Here is an 18,572-nt window from a genome sequence, read left to right as displayed (position 1 = left end):
CCTGGTAACAGTCACAGGTCTGTTAGAGATTCAACTGTATGACCTCTCACTATCAGCTCCTTGGCCCAACTGCCATTTCTTCTCTCAGACCAGAATGGATCAAGGGGAGTCTCTGGAGCTCCCCCTTCTGGCCGGAGGTGGTAGTGCAGTCTTGCTATTTTAGTATTTGTACTTACTGTCAGTAACTATTTTTGTGGCAAATACCCCTAGGGGTGCCACAGCTGCATGAGGTGTATGGAGCGCAGCCGGGTGTGTCTGAGGTGTATGGAGCGGAGCCAGGTGTGTATGAGGTGTATGGAGCAGAGCCGGGTGTGTGCGAGGTCTATGGAGCGGTGCCGCATGAGTACAGAGTGGAGCCGTGTGTGCAAGGTGTACGGAGCGCAGCCGCGTGTGTAGAAGTAACTATGTGTGGCCATTATACAGTATGGAGCATCATGTGGGCCCATTATACAGTATGGAGCATCATGTGGGCCCATTATACAGTATGGAGCATCATGTGAGGCCATTATACAGTACTAGATGGTGGCCCGATTCTAACGCATCGGGTATTCTAGAATAATCATGTCCACGTAGTATATTGCCCAGCGACGTAGTATATTGCCCAGTCACGTAGTATATTGCCCAGTCACGTAGTATATTGCCCAGTCACGTAGTATATTGCCCAGTCACGTAGTATATTGCCCAGCCACGTAGTATATTGCTCAGCCATGTAGTATATTGCCCAGTCACGTATTGCCCAGCCACATAGTATATAGCAGAGCCACGTAGTATGGTATATTGCCCAGTCACGTAGTATATTGCCCAGCCACATAGTATATAGCAGAGCCACGTAGTATATTGCCCAGCCACGTAGTATATTGCCCAGCGACAGAGAATATTGTCCAGCCACATAGTATATTGCCCAGTCACGTAGTATATAGCAGAGCCACGTAGTATATTGCCCAGCCACGTAGTATATTGCCCAGCGACGGAGAATATTGTCCAGCCACATAGTATATTGCCCAGTCACGTAGTATATAGCAGAGCCACGTAGTATAGAGACTTAAAAAAAAATAAACATATATCACCTTCCGAAGGCCCATTGGAAGTCCTGCTATACTCACCATCCGCCGCCTTTCCCGCTCCTCGCCACGCTCCCGGGACCGCTCCATTGCAAGCGGCAGCTTCCGGTGTCGTCCCAGGGCTGGTGTGAGCAGGACCTATGATGACGTCGCGGTCACATGACCGTGACGTCACGGCAGGTCCTTGCCGCACACCAGCCCTGGGACGGGACCGGAAGCTGCCGCTTGCAATGGAGTAGTCCCGGGAGCGTGGCGAGGAGCGGGAAAGGAGGCGGATGGTGAGTATAGCAGGTTTTTTTTTTTTTTTTAATTATTTTTAACATGACATATTTTTACTATTGATGCTGCATAGGCAGCATCAATAGTAAATAGTTGGGGACACACAGGGTTAATAGCAGCGGTAATGGAGTGTGTTACACCATGGGCCGTTACCGCTGCCATTAACCCTGTGTGAGTGGAGGGGATTACGGAGCGGGCGCCGGGCAGTGAGTGCAGGGGAGTAGGGGAGGGACTAACCGGACTGTGCCCGTCACTGATTGGTCGCGGCAGCCATGACAGGCAGCTGCCGAGACCAATCAGCAAATGAATAACCGTGACAGAAGGACAGACAGACAGACGGAAGTGACCCTTAGACAATTATATATATAGATGGAGCATCATGTGTGACCATTATACAGTATGAAGCACTGTGTGGCCATTATACAGTATGGAGCATCATGTGTGGCCATTATACAGTATGGAGCATCATGTGTGGCCATTATACAGTATGGAGCATCATGTGTGGCCATTATACAGTATGGAGCACTGTGTGGCCATTATACAGTATGGAGCATCATGTGTGGCCATTATACAGTATGGAGCATCATGTGTGGCCATTATACAGTATGGAGCATCATGTGTGGCCATTATACAGTATGGAGCATCATGTGTGGCCATTATACAGTATGGAGCATCATGTGGGGCTCATTATACTGTATGGAGCAATATAAGGGGCTCATTATACTATATGGAGCAATATATGGGGCATGTTATTCTGTATGGGGCGCTCTGCGGTGCCCACAATACTGTATAGAGCAATATATGGGGCTCATTATTCTGTATGGAGCACTGTGGTGCCTAGAATACTGTACGGAGGACTATACTGTCTGATTTTTGACCTATTGTAGAATGTACAATAGTTATCACTCATGTAATGTATGGGGGGGACTGTATATGAGATGGGAGCCCTATAGGGGGGCTGTGCTGTATATGTGTTTGGGGGGGAGCCGTTTTGAAGTTCCCCTCAGGCAGCAGTGTGGCGAGGTTCACCCCTGTGGAGACCTCTAGACATATCTAACGTCACCCTGTCTGCCCTAAGCCTCCCTATATAGGTTCCGCACCTATCGCCGACCAGGATACCTAATCCTTGCCTTACCCTGGTGATAAGCCCTGCATAGAGAAGAACAGGAAGCGCACTAGTCGATCCCCACTATAAATAAAGACAGATGGGATACACAAACAAGGAGAACACTTAGCTTGAGTAGACTCAAAGAGAAACACAGACGTCCTCCAAATACCAAGGAGGAAGATAGCTGACTGCTATAAATCCAAGCCTCAAGAGTGGGGAATGAAAATATCACCGACAACTCCCAGCAACAAGCTGGGAGTTATAAAACTCCGGTCCAGGTGTGTCACCTAGAACCAAGGGAAGGCTGCCACTGGGTCCTAGAGTCAGAAGGACAAGGATGAAGTCTGCAAAACATACTGCTGAGTTCTTCTGCAGTCAGATGCAGAGCGATCATATGCAGCCTCTGACACACCCGTGACAAAAGCGTCTTCAGGAGGCAGAGGTTTCGTTCACTGACACAGCCCCTTACCTCTAAATGGCATCAGTGACTCTTGTTTCAAGGACTTGGCTAGTCCTTGCTCTGTTCCTGCGTGCTGTCATTGTGCTATGTGCACAGTGATAGCGCGCGCTCTTTGTGGCCTGCTAAGATCAGTGTAAGAGCCTGCAACACACTGTCCGAGTGCGATGTCAGGGTACCTGGTGTGCAGAGACCATCGCTGCCCCGGCACATTGCATAAAAGAGAGCATTTTGTGATTGTGCACAGTGCACACTGCTCTGGGACAAAGCAATAACTAACCCAGCCCCTGAGAGGAGCATCACTGATGACACTTTGTTTCAGGGAGGGGACAGTGGCAGCTTCTGCCCCCTGATGATGCTTCATTTGAGTATTTGGGGTGCTCTGTACTTGGGCTAGACCGGACTGACAGGTATATATTGCTTATGCGTATATCTCCCATATCTTTTAAATAGTGGTATACACATGCGATTTTGCACTACATGGGAGGACACATCTATGCATGGAGTAGTTCCTCCCTTCCCTTGTCTATTTTTACACATATTGCTTGGCACTTTTTGTACTGCATACGATTATATTGCAATTAGCACATGCACCTTAGTTTAATTTAGTTACAGCACCTTTTCAATTTTTACAATCTTCATACCACATTTTATGCACACAAGTGTTCATAAAATAAATCTTTTTGATGTATCCCAAGTACGCGCACTGCTGTGCCGCTGCTGCCATACTTATATAATAAAGGCTTATTTTATATTAGCATTATCTTTTCGTTTTTGTGGCTTTTTCTATAATAGCATATATATATATATATTTTGTATTGCCATATATGTATTTTCTAGATGTGTGAGTCCAAGTGACGGTCTTTTTGAGTTTTATACATTTGAGTATGCCAGCAGCACTGGGATTCTCAAGCAAAGCATCATCACACAACAAGTAGAGAACTAAAAATATAATAGAAGTTACTGTAGTTGGGGAACGGTAAGGAATTTTTAATGCAAGTGTGGCACCCCAGGAGTTTGGGTACCACAGTAGTGCTGCCTTGCTCTCGGGGAGGGTAGTGGTATGTGTGGAGACAGGTGAGATTCCCTTTGGTAGGTTATCACACACACAACACCTTCCAAATCCAGGCCAGGAGGGGGAGCTCAAAACCCTGTTTTAGGGCAGCGTCCCTGGATAAAGATCCTGGTTTGGAGGCGGAGTTAGTTCAGTTAGTGCAGGCAGTCTGTGTGCGAGGACAGACAGGGACGGAGCACAGTAGAGAAACAGGACTCCAGGAGGCCACAAGTAGGCCCCCAGGGAGTCAGTGTGCAGAGAATCCGGGAACCGGGAGCCTGAGGCTTATGTGGATTATAGTACACAGAGCAGAACCGGAGGGCATTGAATTACATGGACTTTGCCCATATTTACCTGTGGCACAGCAGCACCTTGGAGCCTGGAGTCACCATGGAAGGACCCCAATAGGCACGGCTCAAGCTGCCTGCCATAGAGGTACCTGTCCCAGGACAGGAGAACAAATAAGGACCTTGCTTGAGACACTTAGTGGCAGCAGGGACCTCAGAGACAGTAGCGCAGAGTGGAAGGCCCCTACCTGACCTACCCAAGGGACCCCGCTTGTCTCTGGACTGCCCGGACTCCTAATCAACCTGTTGCTGGTACCCTGGACTGTAGCCTGTCACACACAAGTAAACCAGGTAAAGACTTATCACTTGTCTCCTCCATTTATTCACCGGCTACACCATCTACGCCACACACCATAGGACCCCGCTTCACCTGTGGGAAGCGTAACATCTGGGCTGCCGCAACATCCCCCAGGGGACCCCTTTTATGCAGCGTCGGTCCCCCTATTGACTGACCTCCACAGGTGGCGTCACGACAAACTTTGAACATTAACCTCTTTAACGTTCCTGCCCAGGGCCACGGACCGGGTCGCAGCCACCGTGACATCCCCCTTTGCGACCAGACCCTGTACCGAGTATCCCACTGCCCTGTGGGCGCATCACAAGCATATTAGAAATTAGATTAGATTAAGGCACTAATAGGGATTTAGATGAAAATTTCTTTGGTCTTCAGACCACCCCTTTAAGTTGGATATGGTGCTCTCCAATTCACTGGAGCAGAGAGCTGATAACTTAAGCTGGACAGCACACACACGCACTGCAGGTCCCAATGGGGACAGCAATGGCAATGTCTGTAAAGCGCTGCGGAATATCATGGCGCTGTATAAGCAAAGCATAATAATAATAGTAGTCTCCCCCATCTAGTACGATGGGTCCTACTTAGTATGATATGCACACCTCTAAATTGTGTAATGACCACTCAGTGTAATGCTCCAATAGCCCCTACTCAGTACAACAGCCAGTCTCCCAAACGAAGCATCTTCACACAAGAAGTGGGGAAATAAAAATGCAATAGAAGTTAGATAGTCTAGGTAGGGAATGGAAGTTAGATAGTATAGTATGATAGCCCACACTCATTATGATGGCCCACAAAATTAAAGCCCCCACTTCGTATGATGGCCTCCACAGTCCCCACTTAGAATGATGGCCCCCACTGCCCTTCACTCATTGTGATGATCCCCACAACCCTTTACTAATTATGATAACCCTCAGAGTTCTCTTCTAAGGATGACAGCCTTACAGTCCCCCAGATCCCAACTCAGTATGATGGCCCACATACCCCCTCACTCATTATTATGGCCTCCAAAGTCCTCCACGCAGTATGATGGCCCCACAGACCCCCACCCATTATTATGGTCCCCACAGTCCCCATTCACTATGATGGCTTCACAGACTCCCACTTAGTATAATGCCCCCTACAGCCTACTCACTATTCATGATGGTACATGATGGCTGGCTCCCACACCCCACCACCCATTCAGTATGATGTTCTCTGCAGCCACTCCCATTCAGTATGACAGACCCTCATTATAAAGGAAACCACAGTCCCCCAATCAGTATGAGGGCCACCACAATCCACCACTCAGTATGATGGCCTTTACAACCTCTCAGTATGATGGTCCCCCTCATCCCCTCCCTCATTATGATGGTCCCCATAGTCCACCATTCAGTATGATGACCCCCCACAGTCCTCCACTCTCTATGATGTTCCTCCCCGCCCAGTCCCCATTCGTACATCATTTTTGGGTTTATATTCCTAGTTGAGGCTGGCAGCAAGATGTAGTCTACTACATCTTGCTGCCTTTCTCCAATAGAGGTACACGGCCGAAAATGATGTGCGACAGAGCTTACTTTAACTCTCTCTGCATCATGATACTCAATGGCCTCGTCACTACATACGCCCAAATCCCATTCTGCAGGGGTTCATATATGTAAGCCCCAATGGAGTCACTGGTCGTATGGGCAAACACTATGTGAACATAGTCTAAAAGGAATAAGGAGTCCTGGAAGTGATGATATGGCCTCCACAAAGCCCTGATCTCAACATCACGTCTGTGTGAGATCACACGAAGAGACAGAAGGATTTGTGCCAGCCTCCATCCACAGGGTGTGTGGTTAGTTCTCCAAGATGTATGGAGCATCCACACTGCCGAGTTCCTTCAAAAGCTGTGTGCAAGTGCACCTAGAAGAATTGATGCTTTTGATTCTTTTTTGAAGGGAAAGCGCGGTCACACCAAATATTGAAACGACTTAGATTTTTATTTTGTTCATTCACTTTGAATTTTGTTAATTAATATAGATAAATTATTAACACTTGTATTTTTAAACGTATCTTTACTACTGCCGAATACATTTGAAGCCTTCCTTATGGTATAACATGATGGATAAGCTTCTGTCACATCATTTCACACCATATTTGCGAAAAGGAAATAAATGCATGTGTGAAACTATGGAATACGAGCCTGGCCCCACGACTGAAGCCAGGTATGTTTTTTTTCTTAAACACTATGGCATTTCAGAGAAAACATAGTTTAAAATCCATCAAGGAACCATTATGAGAAGCAAGATGAGACTGATGCGGCTTCTCCTGCTGGCTGACAAGTCTCTCCTCTCTCAACTCCCCCTGATGGATCTGTCGACTGTTTCCTCTGAAGCGCTCTGACATCCCTGGCTGCAGGCTCTGATTCACGCTGTCCACGGTTTACCCACGAGTACTAAGAGAACTAAGTAATGTAATAGATAAACCATTATTTCTTATTTTTAGTGACTCTATAGCGACAGGGTCTGTTCCGCAGGACTGGCGCATAGCAAATGTGGTGCCAATATTCAAAAAGGGCTCTAAAAGTGAACCTGGAAATTATAGGCCAGTAAGTCTAACCTCTATTGTTGGTAAAATATTTGAAGGGTTTCTGAGGGATGTTATTCTGGATTATCTCAATGAGAATAACTGTTTAACTCCATATCAGCATGGGTTTATGAGAAATCGCTCCTGTCAAACCAATCTAATCAGTTTTTATGAAGAGGTAAGCTATAGACTGGACCACGGTGAGTCATTGGACGTGGTATATCTCGATTTTTCCAAAGCGTTTGATACCGTGCCGCACAAGAGGTTGGTACACAAAATGAGAATGCTTGGTCTGGGGGAAAATGTGTGTAAATGGGTTAGTAACTGGCTTAGTGATAGAAAGCAGAGGGTGGTTATAAATGGTATAGTCTCTAACTGGGTCGCTGTGACCAGTGGGGTACCGCAGGGGTCAGTATTGGGACCTGTTCTCTTCAACATATTCATTAATGATCTGGTAGAAGGTTTACACAGTAAAATATCGATATTTGCAGATGATACAAAACTATGTAAAGCAGTTAATACAAGAGAAGATAGTATTCTGCTACAGATGGATCTGGATAAGTTGGAAACTTGGGCTGAAAGGTGGCAGATGAGGTTTAACAATGATAAATGTAAGGTTATACACATGGGAAGAGGGAATCAATATCACCATTACACACTGAACGGGAAACCACTGGGTAAATCTGACAGGGAGAAGGACTTGGGGATCCTAGTTAATGATAAACTTACCTGGAGCAGCCAGTGCCAGGCAGCAGCTGCCAAGGCAAACAGGATCATGGGGTGCATTAAAAGAGGTCTGGATACACATGATGAGAGCATTATACTGCCTCTGTACAAATCCCTAGTTAGACCGCACATGGAGTACTGTGTCCAGTTTTGGGCACCGGTGCTCAGAAAGGATATAATGGAACTAGAGAGAGTACAAAGGAGGGCAACAAAATTAATAAAGGGGATGGGAGAACTACAATACCCAGATAGATTAGCGAAATTAGGATTATTTAGTCTAGAAAAAAGACGACTGAGGGGCGATCTAATAACCATGTATAAGTATATAAGGGGACAATACAAATATCTCGCTGAGGATCTGTTTATACCAAGGAAGGTGACGGGCACAAGGGGGCATTCTTTGCGTCTGGAGGAGAGAAGGTTTTTCCACCAACATAGAAGAGGATTCTTTACTGTTAGGGCAGTGAGAATCTGGAATTGCTTGCCTGAGGAGGTGGTGATGGCGAACTCAGTCGAGGGGTTCAAGAGAGGCCTGGATGTCTTCCTGGAGCAGAACAATATTGTATCATACAATTATTAGGTTCTGTAGAAGGACGTAGATCTGGGTATTTATTATGATGGAATATAGGCTGAACTGGATGGACAAATGTCTTTTTTCGGCCTTACTAACTATGTTACTATGTTACTATGTAATCAAGTGTCAGGATCCCTTTAAATTTGTGAAAATCTTGTTGATATGTTACGTTTCTATATCATACTTTGTTTTTGTTTTTTTGGATCCGTTTAACCATAGACAGCATTTTAGGTGAATGTTGTTATTTTAGCATACATTGCTGTAATACTTTTACAATCTTTCCATGGTATGAATAGATCATTATTATATATTCTTCCACTAGATGTCTCTGTTCATCTACATTCAGGTAAAAGGACAGGCCATTTTTATTTATTTTTGCACTTCCGTTTTTTCCCTTCCCTTCTTTCAAGAGCCATAACTTCTCTATTTTTCCATCATTATAGTCATGGGATGCCTTGTGTTTCTGGCATGAGTTGTAGTTTTTATAAGTGCCATACGGTGTAAGCTGTTTTGACTATTTTATTCACAATTTTATTTTTTATTGCATTTAGACTGCGGTGACCCCCAATAAACACCCCCCCCCCCCCCCCCAGCACAACCACTCCCCCACCCCCTCCCGCATAGGATTCCTTCTCCCAATAAAGAGACAACACAGGTAAATGCTGGGCGAGGGTCACAGCTTTAATTTCTTTTTTCATATATAACAATGTAAGGAAGCACTTTCAGCTTCACAACAGACCAATAGCCAAATGCCCTGTAACATCTACAGGCAAGTCCGCCTACGTAGCCTCAACCTTCCGATGCTTCCTATTGTTGAAACAGCCGCTGTGACATTTATTCTGTTACAAACAAATATTCAAACTACCCAAACATAGGGGAGGAAGGGCGGAACGAGCACCTCCGGGACCCAAAGGGGAAGAGGAGGACCCCCGCAGCTACTGCTGTAATATACCAGGTACAAGTGGGATGGGGGACTGAAAATAGCCCTAAGAGCTACCATTGGCCAACCAAAATACGGGCCAAACCATTTAACACATAAACGAAAAGGGGGGGGAGGGAGAGAGGGGCAGGCCAGGTGAATGGAATGGGTGAGGGGGGGCACCGCAGTCAGTGGCACACTCCTTAAGTGCTGTGCCATCCATATTATTGGTTAAATAGTTTTATGTTTTAATCTGTCAGACTTTTACTAATGCTGTAATACCATATATACTTGTTTTGATTGTTTTATTTTACTTTTGTACTTTTGAGTTGGGAAAATTAGGTCATTTGAACGTTTCTTTTTATTGTTTTTATTTCTTTTTTATAACTCTTACACTTTAGTTTTCAGACCCTTCAGGGGAATTGAAGCTGTGATCATTTTTACTATATCCCGCAATACTTTTAGGTTGCAATCTATAGTACAAATAACAAAGCCTGTGGATGGGCTTCACAGGACACCAAGATGGTGTCATTACCGATGATATTGCATGCGGATGGTAGATGTCTGCATGTACACACCACCTGGATTGAATCACCTAAAATGTCACTGTCAGAGATTATTGGGTTACACAGCAATAAAATATTACAACAACCTTTGTTTTTATTTCATTAAAATAATTTTTAATAATGTGGTTGTGTTTATTTTAACCCTTTACTAGTATTGGATTAATAATGGATAGGTGTCATAATTGACGCCTCTCCATTATTAATTTGGCTTAATGTCACCTTACAATAGCAAAGTGACATTAACCCTTCATTACCCCATATCCCACCACTACACGGGAATGGGAAGAGAGTGGCCAAGTGCCAGAATAGGCGCATCTTCCAGATGTGCCTTTTCTGGGGTGGCTGGGGGCAGATATTTTTAGCCAGGGGGGGGCCAATAACCGTGGACCCTCTCCAGGCTATTAATATCTGCCCTCAGTCACTGGCTTTACCACTCTGGCGGAGAAAATTGTGCGGGAGCCCACGCCAATTTTTTCCGCCACTTAACCCTTTAATTCAATAGCTAGAACGGCCAAATTTTGCATATACACACTACTAACATTAGTATTATGGAATATACAAAAAAAAAGGTGATATGAGATGGTTTACTGTATGTAAACCAGGTCTCATATCATGTCGGGTTTAGGAACGAGAAAGAAAAAGCCGGTAATTGAATTACCGGCTTTCAAGCTGTCTAGCGCTGGATGAAGTAAGAAAATATATACATATACCGTATTTTTCGCTTTGTAAGACGCTCCGGATTATAAGACGCACCCCAAATTTTGAGGAGAAAAATAGGAAAAAACTATTTTTTAATAAATTGGTGGGGCGTCTTATAATCCATGCGTCTTATTACTTACCAGGGGTTGTGGTTGTGGTGGATCAGGGTCCCAGGCTCGTTGCCGGAGGCAGGAGTGGAGCATTGCTGCAGGCTGGGATGAGGGGGTCTGCAGGGGGCTCCTGTGCTGCAGGGGGGCTCCTGTGCTGCAGCCTGGGATGAGGGGTCTGCAGGGGGCTCCTTTGCTGCAGGCTGGGATGAGGGGTCTGCAGGGGGCTCCTTTGCTGCAGGCTGGGATGAGGGGTCTGCAGGGGGCTCCTGTGCTGTAGGGCTGTCTCCGGTGCTGCGGGGGGCTCTGGCGACATTTTGTGAAAGACCAGAGCCCCCCGGCAGTTCTTCCATGCGTTCCAGTGTGACTAATTCCGGGAAAATGGCCGCCGGAATCTCGAGAGATGAGATCTCAGTGCTGAAATCTCATCTCCCGAGATTCCGGCGGCCATTTTCCCGGAGTCAGTCATACTGGAACTAACTCCGGGAAAATGGCCGCCGGAATCTCGAGAGATGAGATCTCAGCGCTGAAATCTCATCTCCCGAGATTCCGGCGGCCATTTTCCCGGAATTAGTCATACTGGAACGCATGGAAGAACTGCCGGGGGGCTCTGGTCTTTCACAATATGTCGCCAGAGCCCCCCGCAGCACCGGAGCCTTCAGCATCACCCGGGGCAGCAGCGGACAACCCCGGCAGTGGCGGCGGACGACAGCGGCGGCAGGCGGTAGCGGCGGCGGACACCCCCTCCTCCCAGCCTGTAATGGTAAGCGGTATATCCGCTTTGTTAGACGCACCCACATTTCCCCCCCAAATTTGGGGGAAATAAAGTGCGTCTTACAAAGCGGAAAATACGGTATGTGTCTACTGACACATATATATATAGACAGTGTATATATATATTTTTTTTTTTTTGACACATGGATCCCTTGTATAGCTGTATGTTGGTTTTGCAAGCCTGCGAGAAAATCTCGCAGTACAGATGCCATACGGATTACATACGGAGGATGCCATGCGCAAAAAACGCTGACACACCCTGCCTACGGAGGAGCTACGGACCACTATTTTGGGGACTTTTCGGCGTATTACGGCCGTAATATACGGACCGTATTGTCTTACGCCGAGTGTGACTCCAGCCTTACTCCTGAACTTCCTTCTCCAATAATTGGAGCAACCTGCTCCTATATTTTTTTTCTGCATCATTTGAGGTAGACTTTAAGGAGCTTTTTTTATTTTCTACATTTTCACATTCCAAATATGTTTTTTCTTCAAAGCATCAGTACAATTATGTTTTTGATGGGGTTTTTTTTGCCTTTTCCGTTTACTTGATGCATTTTTGTTTGGGATTTTAAGCAGATTTTTGAATGCTTTTTTAATAGTACAGAAAGGGTATGTGCACACGCTGCGGATTGGCCGCTGCAGATTCGCAGCAGTTTTCCATGAGTTTACAGTACCATGTAAACCTATGGAAAACAAAATCCGCAGTGCACATGGTGCGTAAAAAAAACGTGCGGAAATGCTGTGTTGTTTATTCCGCAGCATGTCAATTCTTTGTGCGGATTCCGCAGCGGTTTACACCTGCTCCATAATAGGAATCTGCAGGTGTAAAACCGCAGGTGAAATCCGCAGGAATCCGCAGGAAATCCGCAGTGCGGATTTACCAAAATCAGTCCGGAAAAATCTGCAGAGTAATCCGCAGCGTGTGTTCATGAAATCACATTCACTATGCTTGGACAGTAGGGCGGGGTTCACACGTAGCATAAATGATGCATTTTTTATTTCTATAATGGAATGGGTACAAAAACGCTGCAGATCTGCACAAATAAATGACATGCTCCTTCTTTTAATCCGCAGCGTTTTCCGTGCGGAATTTTCCGCACCATTAGCACAGCGGTTTTTTTTTTCCATTGATTTACACTGTACTGTAAATCACTTGCGGATCTGCAGCGTTTCTGCTTGGAAAAAAACCGCTGCGGATCCGCAGTAAATCCGCAACGTTTGCACATAGCCTTATGGGGAGCCTCATATAGAAGCATATAAAAAAGTATGTAAAAAAATGCAGTCTTTTTTTTAAGTACAGAATCAAAAAAACATTTTTGTACTAAAAAACACACTTTGAAAACACTGCTTCTAATAAAAATACATCAAATACAAGGGGGAAAGCATACAAAGTAACAAAAATGTTTTAACCAGGAAAGCTCGCTCTTGTTTGTTGCAGAAAACGTGCAGATAAATGGGAGTAGAAAAAAATCAGCAGCATTTATTCTACATGTGAACATGGCCTTACAGTCACAAAAAAGCAAGAGATATACTGAAGCGTACATAAAAATGAAAAAGTTATGGCTGTTACAACTAGGAATGAATAAACAATAAAATAAATCCATAGATCCCAACCATCCCAGATTCAGCAAACAGTCCTGGACGTTGAGCCTACACCCTTTCCCGGGCGGTCTGCTGAATGTCCCTCACTGCCACCGCCTTCTCTGCCTGCCAGGGTTGAACGTAGTGGTCTGTGTGACAGATCATATGTCCTGTGTCTACAATGATAATAATATTTACTATGCAGTAAATGTGGATGTGCACTTATATCTGCACGTCACAGATTGGACGCCTTCCTTTGGTGGGTCTGTCATACTCCGGGAATACTGGTTAGAGGCCCAGAAAATAGACAGCAGGTAAACCTGCTCGAGCCACCATTATATGTTATCAAGCTGCTTCATTCCCACAGTCATGAGAATCATAAAGCGTCAGTAAAATGACAATGGTGACCTTGTTAGTTAATGATTAACCAACAATGAATAGGAGGAAGATAACCAACAATGTCCCTTTTCATGTGTTCACAGAGGCTTTAGAAGCTCAAAAGTGGATTTTCAGGAGCTGCCACGAATGTACAGACACATTATAATCTGAACAGCAGCTGATGATCCATAATATCATACATTGGCTCTAAAATCATTACAGGTTGCCCTACGCCCAGGGTGGCGAGCAGGTCTGAACTGCGCTCTCTCAGGCTGCTAGTAGAATCAGCTTTGTCTGAGAAGTACAGGGGCTCTGAGGCGTGTAAGATTCGGACATCTTCAAAGTAGCACGTTCAGACCGTAAAGCATGGAGCCTGCTCACACTACGTTATCCTTGCCTTGGCAACTGAGCTCACTGGGACTGCTGTGTATGCAGTGGCGTAACTACAAAGTTATGGGCCCCGGTGCGAACTTCCAAATGGGGCCCCCCCACCCCTCCCCTTCCCTTAGATACGCCTCGGACTGTTGCCGTGCAGGAGGAATCTCCTGCACTGCAACATGGTGTTGGGTGCCAGCACAGCCCGCACAGTGGTATATCCAGCATAGCCCTCACAATGGTATATCCAGCACAGCCCTCACAGTGGTATATCCAGCATAACCCTCACAGTGGTATATCCAGCAGAGCCCACACAGTGGTATATCCAGCACAGCCCGCACAGTGGTATATCCAGCATAGCCCTCACAGTGGTATATCCAGCACAGCCCTCACAGTGGTATATCCAGCATAGCCCTCACAGTGGTATATCCAGCATAGCCCTCACAGTGGTATATCCAGCACAGCCCGCACAGTGGTATATCCAGCACAGCCCGCACAGTGGTATATCCAGCATAGCCCTCACAGTGGTATATCCAGCATAGCCCTCACAGTGGTATATCCAGCACAGCCCGCACAGTGGTATATCCAGCACAGCCCGCACAGTGGTATATCCAGCACAGCCCGCACAGTGGTATATCCAGCATAGCCCTCACAGTGGTATATCCAGCACAGCCCGCACACAGTGGTATATCCAGCATAGCCCTCACAGTGGTATATCCAGCACAGCCCGCACAGTGGTATATCCAGAGCCCACACAGTGGTATATCCAGCAGAGCCCGCACAGTGGTATATCCAGCACAGCCCGCACAGTGGTATATCCAGCATAGCCCTCACAGTGGTATATCCAGCACAGCCCGCACAGTGGTATATCCAGCACAGCCCTCACAGTGGTATATCCAGCAGAGCCCGCACAGTGCTATATCCAGCACAGCCCGCACAGTGGTATATCCAGCACAGCCCGCACAGTGGTATATCCAGCACAGCCCGCACAGTGGTATATCCAGCAGAGCCCACACAGTGGTATATCCAGCACAGCCCGCACAGTGGTATATCCAGCAAAGCCCTCACAGTGGTATATCCAGCATAGCCCTCACAGTGGTATATCCAGCATAGCCCTCACAGTGGTATATCCAGCACAGCCCTCACAGTGGTATATCCAGCACAGCCCGCACAGTGGTATATCCAGCATAGCCCTCACAGTGGTATATCCAGCAGAGCCCGCACAGTGGTATATCCAGCACAGCCCGCACAGTGGTATATCCAGCAGAGCCCGCACAGTGGTATATCCAGCACAGCCCGCACAGTGGTATATCCAGCACAGCCCGCACAGTGGTATATCCAGCATAGCCCTCACAATGGTATATCCAGCATAACCCTCACAGTGGTATATCCAGCATAACCCTCACAGTGGTATATCCAGCAGAGCCCACACAGTGGTATATCCAGCACAGCCCTCACAGTGGTATATCCAGCACAGCCCTCACAGTGGTATATTCAGCATAGCCCTCACAGTGGTATATCCAGCATAGCCCTCACAGTGGTATATCCAGCACAGCCCTCACAGTGGTATATTCAGCATAGCCCTCACAGTGGTATATCCAGCATAGCCCTCACAGTGGTATATCCAGCACAGCCCTCACAGTGGTATATCCAGCACAGCCCGCACAGTGGTATATCCAGCATAGCCCTCACAGTGGTATATCCAGCACAGCCCGCACAGTGGTATATCCAGAGCCCACACAGTGGTATATCCAGCAGAGCCCGCACAGTGGTATATCCAGCACAGCCCGCACAGTGGTATATCCAGCATAGCCCTCACAGTGGTATATCCAGCACAGCCCGCACAGTGGTATATCCAGCACAGCCCTCACAGTGGTATATCCAGCAGAGCCCGCACAGTGGTATATCCAGCACAGCCCGCACAGTGGTATATCCAGCAGAGCCCACACAGTGGTATATCCAGCACAGCCCGCACAGTGGTATATCCAGCACTGCCCTCACAGTGGTATATCCAGCATAGCCCTCACAGTGGTATATCCAGCATAGCCCTCACAGTGGTATATCCAGCACAGCCCTCACAGTGGTATATCCAGCACAGCCCGCACAGTGGTATATCCAGCACAGCCCTCACAGTGGTATATCCAGCAGAGCCCGCACAGTGGTATATCCAGCACAGCCCGCACAGTGGTATATCCAGCAGAGCCCGCACAGTGGTATATCCAGCACAGCCCGCACAGTGGTATATCCAGCACAGCCCGCACAGTGGTATATCCAGCAGAGCCCGCACAGGGGTATATCCAGCATAGCCCTCACAGTGGTATATCCAGCACAGCCCTCACAGTGGTATATCCAGCATAGCCCTCACAGTGGTATATCCAGCATAGCCCTCACAGTGGTATATCCAGCAGAGCCCACACAGTGGTATATCCAGCACAGCCCTCACAGTGGTATATCCAGCATAGCCCTCACAGTGGTATATCCAGCACAGCCCGCACAGTGGGATATCCAGCACAGCCCGCACAGTGGTATATCCAGCAGAGCCCACACAGTGGTATATCCAGCACAGCCCGCACAGTGGTATATCCAGAGCCCACACAGTGGTACATCCAGCACAGCCCGCACAGTGGTATATTCAGCAGAGCCCACACAGTGGTATATCCAGCACAGCCCGCACAGTGATATAGAGCACAGCCCACACAGGGGTATATAGAGCACAGCCCACACAGGGGTATATACAGCACAGCCCACACAGGGGTATATACAGCACAGCCCACACAGGGATATATAGAGCACAGCCCACACAGGGGTATATAGAGCACAGCCCACACAGGGGTATATAGAGCACAGCCCACACAGGGGTATATACAGGTCATAGACACCGGTATATTTAAATGCGGCGGCGGCACTGGCGGGGGGAGGGGGAGGAACAGTGCAGCGGCTCCCATTGTCTCAGATATAGGTACAGCACCTACAATAACTCCAGACCAGAGCTGAATGATGTGACCACACGGGGTACACCTACAGGTCCAGGGTACTACATTACAGTGGGCACAGACCTGAGCCATTACACACAGTGCTGGGCATAGTGCAGGGCACTGATCACTCAGGAGTCGCACTAATGATGTGACCACACAGGAGGTACACCCACAGGTCCAGGGTACTACATTACAGTGGGCACAGACCTGAGCCATTACACTCTGTGCTGGGCATAGTACAGGGCACTGATCACTCAGGAGTCACCAGTATGAAGACCCCTAGTGATCACTGTGTCACATCAATTCCAGGACACCAGCCTTCTCGTGTCACCCATTAGCAGCTCACCCTGGCCCCCACACTGTGGAGGTGGCAGAGCAGTGAGCGGGCAGGTGACGGGATATACAGTGTGTGCCACCCAGCTCCTGTCACTGCCCGGCTGGGGACCACCTCCCCCCACTACAACCCGAACTTTTCCCCAGCACTCACTCATAGCTGGAACAGGACGCGGTCTCGACTGCTCCCTCCGTAACACTCCGGGACTCCCGGCACTGCACTACCCTAGCCGGACATCCCCGCTCCTCACACAGTCTTCCGGTCCACCCGCCTCACTGCTGGGGGCCAACTTCCGCATCGCACAGGGACAACGGCTCCACCCAGACGTCACCAGCCATACCCACTGCCAAGGTAACGGCTCCTCCGATTGGCCCACTACTGGCACCGGCTCTTCTGCCGATGGACGGTCCGACCTTCCGGCCCCGGGCCCCTGACCTGCTGGGCCCGGTCGCAATGGCGACCGCTGCGACCGTGGTAGTTACACCCCTGTGTGTATGGCTGGTGATATTGGCAATGAGATGTACACGTATATAGTTAGAAATCGGTTCTTTCTTGTGAATGAAGAGGATTTTTAATAAAAGGCAAAATGCAAAGTTGCTTGTTTTTATAAGCACTTTGCAATTTTACCCATTTATGAACTTGAGACGACAGATTAAAAATGAATATATACAATATGTAGGAGTTGGTTGATTGGTTAAAATTTACTTGTTAGCTCCCCTATTCACTCCTACACTGCCATTATGACTGATCAGTGGCATAAAAAAGTTTGGACACCGCTGGACGAAATTACTGAAATTGTGAACAGTTAAGTAAGTTGAAGACAAAATGATCTCTAAAAGGGCTTAAGTTAAAGATGTCACATTTCCTTGGCATTTTAGACAAAGCAAAAATATATTTTCATTTTAAAAACTACAGAAAGGAAAATGGGCCGATGCAAAACCTTTGGAGATTTGTGTGCTCAGATAACTTTGACCATGGTTTCAGACCTTAATTACGGTAGCCTGTTAGGGTTATGGCTTGTTCACTATTGTCATTAGGCAAGGCCAGGTGATGCAAATTTCCCAGCTTTATAAAAACCCGACCTCCTCTAGCCTTTTGCCAAAAAACAGCAGCCATGGGTTCTTATAAGCAGCTGCATAGCACTCTGAAAATAAAAATGGTGGAGGGCCACAAAACAGGAGAAGGGTATAAGAATATATCAATGCATTTTCAAGGTGCCCTTTCCTCAGTTTGAAATGTAATTAAGAAATTGCAGTTAACAGGAACAAAGAAGGCCAAGATAAGGTCTGGAAGACCAAGCAAAATTTCAATGAGAGCTGCTTGTAGGATTCCTAGAGAGGAAAATCAGAACCCTTGCTTGACTGCAAAAGACCTTCTGGCAGGACTCAAATCCAGCAGCTTTTGTGCACCAGG

At 47.2% G+C, this 18,572-nt stretch overlaps 1 protein-coding gene across 1 annotated transcript in view; it reads right to left on the bottom strand.

The window, feature by feature from the left end:
* GDAP1 (ganglioside induced differentiation associated protein 1) overlaps positions 1-18,572 on the bottom strand; it is a 440,350-nt gene that overhangs the window by 37,272 nt on the left and 384,506 nt on the right. The window lies entirely within an intron of this gene.

This window comes from Ranitomeya imitator, chromosome 6 (assembly GCF_032444005.1).
Source record: "Ranitomeya imitator isolate aRanImi1 chromosome 6, aRanImi1.pri, whole genome shotgun sequence".
Lineage (NCBI taxonomy): Eukaryota > Metazoa > Chordata > Amphibia > Anura > Dendrobatidae > Ranitomeya > Ranitomeya imitator.
Note: the sequence above shows the minus strand (reverse complement) of the source record. Positions and strands in the feature narration are given on the sequence as shown.